The following is a 7,589-nucleotide window of genomic DNA, read 5'->3' as shown; positions in this document are numbered from 1 at the left end:
TGTGTTCTTCCTGAGGAAAATTAATTCCTTTTCAGTATCGTAGTTGCTAATCTGAGAAACCTGTGAGTAATACCTTTGGTGAATGTGTTGTATGTGTTGCTTGTGTAGGATTGCTCTTGCATCCTGGTAATGCAAATTCCCAACATACGGTCAAAGCACAGGGCTGTTTCCTCTCCGTGTAGTCCTTTACAATGCATTTGGGTTTGCAGGGTTGCATACAACATGTGTACAACTTGTATGCAGGTTTGTTGCTTGAATTCTGGAAATGCAAGAAAGGCAAATAGTAGTACTGGCAGGAGAAAGGTAAGTTTCACTTTGCATTTTCCCCCCTGAATCTTAACCCAGATTATTAGTGCTGCTTTTTCTGTACCTGCTTGGTATTTATGATGCTGAAGTATGTAGTTCCATGCAGGCACATTAGTATAATTTTAAGCACTAAAATAAAAACTGTTCCAAACTTCCAGGACTTAAAAAGTTGCATCGTCTGTAAAGAATCATCCCCCAACCTGTGAAACAGCTCATCTGAAACCTTCAGTGCCATTTTTTGTTGGAAAAGTTTCTTTAATATCAGTGTAAGTATAGACAGATATTTGTCTTTGCGTGACAAGCTCTGTAATGTGAAGTCAATGCATTTTTTCTGTCTCCTGAGAGAAATAACTGTGCGAAACTGATGGAAAAAGGTTCTTTTACTGATTCACAATTATTTCAGTATACATTCACTGAAATACAGCATTGTTAACTGTGTCTGTTTAGATTTAGCAGTTAAAGGAGTCTGAAGTTTTTCTTTCACATAGCGCGTTATGCTAGCTAGCTGTCACAGGAGCTGTTAACTGTCTTGGATTGGCATGCTCATTCCTAGGATTCCACTCCTTTTTGGCGTAGGTGTGTGAAAAAGTATATTTTACAGCCCTTGCAAATACCAAACCTGAATTAATGCCTTGTACAAGTCAGAGCAAATTTGGGGATTCTTTTTGGCTTGCAAACGCTCCTTGCAGTTGAATCATTAAGGCATTATGCATGGGGTTTTGGCCTTTCGAGTCTTTTTCCTGATTAATGTTGCACCAGGTATTAGGGGCTGGAATAAACACCCCAAAATCAAAATCTTAAATCACAACTCTGACATCTTGTTTCTGTGGTTTCACTTTCAAGAATGAATATTCCTACAGAGAACGTGTGTGGGCTGTCAACATGCCGATGCTGTTACAGGTTTGTGATTCCATTAGTTGGCCTGCGTGTAGGTGCTAACACAGCACCCAGATAATCTGGCGTTCTGCGCAGCTGGGAGGTGCGAGACACCTGTTGCCTCTCTGTGCTTGTTGCTTCCTGCTGTCTGTTTCTACCCCGGTACCCAGAATGAAGGGTTGGGGCTTTTTTTCTTTGAAAAGCAAACTTGTTTTTGAAACTAACCGCAAAAAAGATGTATCTTGGAAGACACTGACATTGGCATCTGCTGGACTGACCCAGTTAATCCTGCCCTGATTTGGAGCAGATGGTGATAGGCGCGCTCCAGTCAGCAGAGCAGAAGGACTTTTGTGCTGTGTCTGTTTCCAGTTGCCTGCTCTGCTGTAGGTATTTCTGCGTCAGCCTGCTGGTTGCTTTCATTCCTCCCTCTTTCTGGTTTGTATTTGCACTTCTATCAGCTGTTTTTTGTGGGCAGACTCGAATTCTGCAACTTTTCATCCACCTTCATGTTAGGAGATCTGCATGTTACCCAGTCACTTGGCCTCTGTTGTAGGGAAAAAAGTATTTTCAGAATCCAAACTTAGGAAGAAATGAATAATTTCGTTCTTGTTGTGAAGGAAGATGATCAATAACAGGATTAGATTGCTTAGGAGGACGTATAAGCAGATGTGGAAAACCATTTAACTAAAGGATTTGGGGGGAAGACTTATAGCAGGACCTTGTCTCTTCCCTTGTCTCGGTTGTTCCAAGGGATGGCTCTGATGGCAGCGCGTTAAGTCTTTTGGGGAGCACAGACCTATTGTAAACCTGATCCCAGCGTTACTGCGCAGGTGTGATTGACGAGGACTTAGGGAGCGACTCTACTTTCTGTGATGGAGGGAATTGTTTTTTCAGTCTTTTGGCAGTGTTGGCATTCTAGATGCATGAGCGCAAGCATTCCTTATTTTGGTCTGGAGTGGTGGCTCTAACTACAGCAAAGGTGCCACTGGATCAAAGTCAGCAGATGGGGACGTTTGGTCTCCCGCACTATAGAAAGACTAGACCAGAGTCCCCTGGACGGTGTGTGGGGATGTGTCACATACTGATGCAAACAACAGCAAATTTTACTAAAGCAACATGGGCCTGTGAACGTCCCAGAGGATCTTCCCATTTGTCTGGTGCTGACAGACTCGGGGCAGAAGGCAAAGCACACCAAAGGGGCAGCTGTAACACTCGCTTGATCCGCGCCCAGAACGGTTTTCAAAGCCAACCACTCTAAAGAATCACTTTGTATTTCCCATCAGGACTCCTGCTCTGATTACATATCGCCCCAATAGGCAGATAAATGAGCTAAAAGCAACACTGTTTGAAAAGGGGAGGGGGAGGGGAAAGGGGAGAGGAGGAGAGCGGCTTGCTCGCTGTGCTGACTCAGGCAATGGGTTTCAGGCAGGCTGCGATAAATGAAGGCAGCTACCTGCACCAATGGTCCACGATGCCACCGAGGAGGCTTCTGGGGAGGCAAGTCTGAAGACACTGCAGAATAAAAGCATACAGACAGTTAAAGGGAGCTTCAAGGTGCCAGATATTTCATTAAACCTTGATGTGATATAGTGATTGATAGTAACTTGGAGTGGAGTAAGGAACTGAGATGCCATTGGGATGGTTAAAGCGTTTCTCTTACCTGATCAACCCTGTACTCGTATGTGCTTAGTAAGGGCTATTAAGGTAAACCGGTATTTAAATTTGTTTTTAAACCAGCATGACTTCAGATACATCTTTAAAGGAGTTCAGGACTGATTTCTACTGAGACCATGTTTTGAATTTGAAGACTGCTTAGGGGGAATCACGTGGGAGACTTGTTACCATGTGCCGGTAAAGATGCAGTTATTGCCTTGATGTGTTTTCTGTGTCTGGATAATTTCTGGGAAGTTCTCTTTGGTAGGGGGGACAAATAGCAGGTGAGTTTTGAGAACAAGAGAACGCAGCCCAAACTTTCCCACCCTCCCTTAGCTGCAGAAAAGTATCTGCTTCTCATTTCAGAATCAAAACAAATCAGAGCATCTCTTTCAAGGGTGGGGCACAGGCTGCTTTGTGTCTTTAGGGTTTGTCATGAAATAATTAAATTTGAAATTTTATTTGATAGCTACCCTTCCAACTCAAATGTATTTGCAAAACACTCAGTGTTTGTAAAACACACAGTATTAGTATCTGGGGGAAATATGACAGGGATGAATGAAATCCAGAAGAATCGTTGAAAGTTTCTCGGTACAAATACTAAAAATTAGAGCTCTTGTACTTAAGTTTCACTGTTGGTTCAGGTTATGAATGTGCGTTTGTACACATTTGGAGTGCTGAATTTAATGCTCTCCCTGGAAGTGCACAGGAAAGCTGGAAGGAGCTTACAGCCTGCTGACAAAAGAAGGGACAAGATGGGCTGTCCCTGTTTGCAGATAAGGAAGGCAGCACAGCAAAGCTCGCTGCCCTCGCACCGAATGTGACCCAGCTCTACCTGCTGCCTGCGGTGGAGGAGCTGTAGCTCGCCGAGGCAGTGCCCTGCACCGCCTGGATGCTTTCTGCTCTGAACCTTTACCCACTGTTGTACAATGGCACCTTGTTATCAAATCGCCAGCAAATACTTTGGCAGGGAAGAGGCTTTTCCACTCTGTCACATCTGCTCTGGTATCTCAGAGCAGATAGTGACTTGTTTGTGCCGGTTTCCAATAAGTACTTACATAAAGCAGTTTTTAAAACCTCTAAGCTTGCCTATTTGGCATTGGAATTTAACTTTATTCACCTTTCCTTCTGTATGTTTTATTGGTTGATAAGGATGGAAGAGGAAAAAAGGTCACCATCTCAGGAAAAAGGTACCAGCAGTGCGCCCGAGGAAAAGGTGACACAAGGACACAAAAGTAAACAAGGGTGACTTCAGAGGTGAGTTCAGCAAGATCAGGGCTGGCCCTGAGGTTCTACAGTTACTGACTCCCGCTGCCTCCCACCCACCCCAGCTGCCCCCCACCTTCCTCTGTGTAGAGCGATGATTTCGGTGAGCTGTGTTGTGAAAAGCAAGATTTATTTTTTTGTTTGCTACAGTCATGTGTCAGCTCCTAGCAGAGACCTCCCCGAATGCAGCGCTGCCAGCAGCAGGTCCTAACCCACTTTTCAGCTCCTGTTCTAGACAGGAGATGGATTGGGGCGTTTATCCCAGCAGGAGAAAGACAGGTTGGATTTCACTTGCTTCTGAAGCTGCGTTATTTGCTTGGCAATCTGCCCCGCTGATGTATTGCTGATCGAGGGAGGTAAAGTTGAGATTTCTGTTCTGTGTGCTGCTACCCAGCGACCGTCAGAGGTAGAGAGCTCTGCAGCACAGTAGGAGCCCGGGTTTTCTCTAACACCTTTGTGGTCACAGCACAGCTCTTTCTCCCAGTTCTTCTGCAGGGAGGGTGTTGGCGAAGCCCACGACAGAAACAGATTCAATGGGAAAACTCTGAGAGACAAAAAAAAAAAAAAAAAAAAAAAAAAGGATGTAGCTCGGTGATAACCACTGTGGTCAGCCGGACGGGTTTCAGGAGGGTGCCTTGTGCCATTTTAATGTTCATTCTGCACTGCAAAAGCCACAGGTCTGTTCCTCTGTCTTGTTGCAGCAGCAGTGCGAGCAGAGCGGCAGCTGCACTGGGCCAGCCTGGCTGCATGCCATCGGCTGTCCTCTCCATCTCAGCGCTCCACCTGCGTTGCTGCTGCAGGTACACCCATGGCTGGTCTGCTGAACGCTCAAGGCACCACATGCACCTCTTGTGTCAGTAACTGGAGAGCTGGGAGTTTCAGATGGGGGTTCGCCAGCCCGGAGGATTTGCACGGGAACTGGTGAGTGGACGTGCCCCTGTGCTCACACCCTGCGGCTGTGGTGCTTTGCTGGTTTTCACGTGCCTGTGCAGACTCTCTGTGCAGCATAGGCACACTGGGACTGATGCTTCGTGGAGCACTGAAGCTGGTCCATGCACAGATCTAGGATGTTCAAGTGCCCAGAAATCCTGGGCAAAAGTACAAGATCCTTTCAGTCTGCCAGAACAACATTTCCAGGTGGGAAAGGACATGTCTGAGAAATGCAAATATGTGGAAGGCCTTTCCAAATGGGTTTCATAGCATACTAATAATAATTCAATGCTTTTCACAGAAAAGTAAGGGCAGACAAGGCATATTCTCTAACTCTTCCAAGCTTATTTTCCCCCCTTGTCTCATTTTTCTTCTGAGATTACAAGAGATGGAGGCTTAGATTGATTTGTTTTCCTCTTCTGGAGCACAGGCTTGGGGATTTCACTTTTACAAGGAACTTCTGCCACATGGAGAAAGGTCAGAATCCTTTTTGCTTTGAGTTTTTGGTTTGGGTTTTTGTGTGCATGTGTGTCGTTTTCCCAGTTCCCAGGGTCATTGGAGACAGGTCTGCACCACACTGTGGTGGTTCCAGGTAGATGCTGTGTACCCAGGAAAGGAGGTTTTCATCTCTGGCTATTGGGTTGATCTTAACACTGCTGAAAGAGGCAGCAGCATCCTTTAGTGTTTTGGGCAGCAGCTGCCTGAGATTTTCAGCCTACAATCACAAATCATATAATTATCCCACCGCACTGCCCGGGATTCAACTGTACTGTGCCACAGCAGTTTGTCTGGCACGATCAGCGTTGATGGCCTCTGTCGCTGAAGTGTCGGATGTGGAGCAGGCTTGCAGGTGGCTCTGCTCTCTGGCCACCTGGGAACCCCTTGCTGGACTTTGCTCTTTGCTCTTATTTCCCTTTCACCAACCAGCTTTGTCAACCCCATTTCCTCGCTATAATGGAAGAACTGCACCAAACTGGGAAGAGGAGTCTAAGGAGACCCTGCAGACCTAAGCTCTGGCTCCATACAGAGGGTTGGCTTGCTTTGGTGGCAGAGGTGTTGAGTTCTTTGGACAAGAGACCCCTGGGCTGGCAGGCTGCAACTGGATCAACTCTTGAATGATGATAACAGCCAACATTCAGTGTTTAAAACACAAGATTAGCACCACCGATAGCCGTCGTCTTGGCACTCCCACTGACTGGTTAACTTCTTCACCCTTCACTACTGGGTGTAAAAGAAAGTTCTCAGACAAATATTGACCCAGGTGCCCCGGGATGGAAAACTGAAATGTGGCCAGACACTCGCTGCTGCAAGTCCAGTCCTGCTGCCACCACCGTGGCTTGGTGCCCCCGAAGGGCTGGTCCTGCTGTAAGATGGAATTGGGATGGGTGAGTCACGCAGCAGCTGTTAGCAGCAAGGAGAGGGCTCCTGGTGGCTGGGCATCCTCGCTGCTGCAGTGCAGAGCTGTGGTTTCTCTTAAGGTGTTTTTGCTGAAAGAAAGATTTGCATCAGCCTCTTGGCTGGCCTCTCCTTTTCTTTAAGTGATGCAATAAATTAGAAAGCGATAAGGGGCCAAAAGGAACATTTGAAATTCCAGTGGCATTTCTAGGAACTGCCCAGCATGCTCCAAGTTCTTCACAGTGACCTGCTGGCCAGCCCTCAGGAGGGAAGCAGCTGGCTGTGGTGAGGCACGTACATGTGACAGCTGTTCATCCCTGGGAAACAAACCAAAAAAGCCCTCAGTGCATCTCTGATTACATTGTCAGCTCCCCAAACTCGATAGTAGATGGTCCTGTGGTTAAGACTTTCTGCTGAGGATTCGGCACGCTCTCGTTCTGACTCCTGTGTTGACAAAGGAGCACCAAGCAAGGAAGTACCCTGGTAAGTACATACCTGAAGTACTGGATGAACTCTTTTGACTGGGAAAATCTCCATAGACCCTGCTGGGTGCAGCTCTCTGTGAGCAGCACACAGACGGTGTGAGCCAGTTCCCCGCAGGGAATTGGGAGCATCATCTGATGTTTGCTCCCAGCAGTGCTATATGAGGTGGCTGAGGGCAAGCCATGTTTCTGCAGGGTATTAAGGAGAGTTTCTCCTTTAGCACCGAATGGGCGCACCAGCATCTCTCCACAGCACGGGGCACTGAAGAATGAACTCCCACACCTGTAGAGTACAGCTCCGGTGGAGGTGTTTCCAGCAGATGTTCCGGGAGGGAAAGCAACTCATAGTATTGAATGTGATGCTGGAGATGGCATTTATGGTAAGAGATAGCATGATGCCGATGTGTCTGAAATCACTTCTTAAATTTTACTTAATATGTGCAAGGAAATGGTTCTCCTGAGGTCACTGGAAATCTTGGGGCAAAGATTAAGCACCTGGTATCCTCAGCTCACCAGTTGATCTCCTCTCTCCCTGGTGTGCAAGGGGACATCGCTCTCCTTTACTGCAGCCATTCCTCTACTGGCTCCACTTGCTGAAAGCCCAGCCGTGCTGAAGCCCGTCTGGTGGGGTAACGCAGGTTGGAGGGACCCTGAACACGTTGCAGCCAGACGCTGCGGTAC

The sequence above is a fragment of the Falco punctatus genome (genome assembly GCF_963210335.1).
Source record: "Falco punctatus genome assembly, chromosome: 9".
In the NCBI taxonomy this organism is placed as follows: Eukaryota; Metazoa; Chordata; class Aves; order Falconiformes; family Falconidae; genus Falco; species Falco punctatus.
Note: the sequence above shows the minus strand (reverse complement) of the source record.